Source organism: Bos indicus, chromosome 29 (genome assembly GCF_029378745.1).
Source record: "Bos indicus isolate NIAB-ARS_2022 breed Sahiwal x Tharparkar chromosome 29, NIAB-ARS_B.indTharparkar_mat_pri_1.0, whole genome shotgun sequence".
Classification (NCBI taxonomy): Eukaryota; Metazoa; Chordata; class Mammalia; order Artiodactyla; family Bovidae; genus Bos; species Bos indicus.
The window spans coordinates 32,724,323-32,726,035 of NC_091788.1; positions in this window are offsets into that span (position 1 = coordinate 32,724,323).

Genomic DNA, 1,713 nt, shown 5'->3' on the forward strand with positions numbered 1-1,713 from the left:
AGAAAAAGATCAGAGAAGCCAAGTTATCACCCCAAGTTCACAGAGCTGTGCTGGGCTCAGTCATTTCAGTCGTATCTGACTTTTTGCCACCCCATGGACCATAGACTGTCGCGTTCATCTGTCCATGGGGTTCTCCTGGCAAGAATACTGGAGTGGGTTGCTGTGCCCTCCTCCAGGGGATCCTCCCAACCCAGGGATCAAACTCATGTCTTCTGACTCTTCTGCATTGCAGGTGGATTCTTTAACAATGAGCCACAGAGGAAACCAGAGTTCACAGACCTAGAAAGTGTGCATTCAGCTCACTGTAGCTTTCTCTGTTGTGATATGTGTCCACTGACTTAATAATTAGAAGAAACTTATTAAAATGCATCTCTTTCACTGTGACTTTCTGTGGCACAGATGGAAAGCTGGCAGTGTATTCCCTGAGAGGTCTCCATTCCAGCCAGGCAGCACTCCTCTCTAATGTGGTTGGAGGCGCACTGAAGGGTTTGACTTTGCTTTACAGAATGGGGGTGGGAAGGTTGAAACCAACCCAGAGGGAAAAGAATACATGCTTGTTGCATGTCTGCACATGTAAGAGCCTGCGGTGGCGGCTTGGCAGAAACCAGTCCATTCGATCTTCACAGTGACCCCATGAAATAGGTATAATGGTCCCTATTTTATGGGGTGGGGACACTGACGTGTGGAGAGGTTAAGCAGCTCAGGTGGGCAGAGCTGAGATGGGAACCCAAGCCTTCCTGGATCCTCCTACCGGAAGTTCCATGAAGATTGAGTGAGTTCTGATCTAAGGTCAGGAAGGAGAGGCAGGAGAGCTTGGGGAGAGACAGACCCTCCGTTTCCTCTCTCTTTCCTTCCTCGCTTGCTCTTCCTTTGCTTATTCCTTCCTTGTTTTCCTTCGGTCAATAAATAATCTACTGAGAGTCTATCACATGCCCGGCTCCAGGCTGGGAGTGGGGATAAAGCATCAACAAGGTTGGTGTTCAGGGAGGTGGAGAGTGCAGGACAGATAACAAAAAGAACTAAATAAACAGGGTCATTATAGATGGAGATAAGGGCTGAGAAAGCTGCGGCAACAAGGGGTGACCTTGACATTAGCAGCGAGTAGAAGGCCACTGAAAGCCCAAGATGGTGGGGGTAGTAGCAATGCCAAGAGGAGAGGGGGCAGGTCCTCCCCAGGCTGGGGGGTGCTGACCTCACCTGCTGGTTCCAGCCCAGGGTTTTGCTCGGACACATTTCAGGCAGAACCAGGAGACCTCGCCTACCTCCACTCCAGGATGGGCACAAACCCAGCTTCAGTCTTCCCATTTGTCAAATGACAATCATAGCACACCTACCTTCCGGGCCATTATAGCAATGAAATGATGTAGTGTTTGGGAGAGTCCACGTGGATGAGTGATGAGCTGTATAAGAGTTAGAATCGTAGTTAAGAGAGGGTTCAGTTAGACACAAGAAGAGCTCTGATGGAAAGGGTGATATGATGTGCATCAGGTTTCCAATGAAGAATCTTCTCCATATGGACCATTGAAAATAAAAGCAATCAAATTAGCAGATGTAAGCTATTGTATATAGACTGGAAAAACAACAAAGCCCTACTGTATAGCATACTATATATAGTATATATACTATATGTTTTATATATATATATATATATAGTATTATACTATAATACTATATATATATATAGTATAATATACTATGGTATACTATATTCAA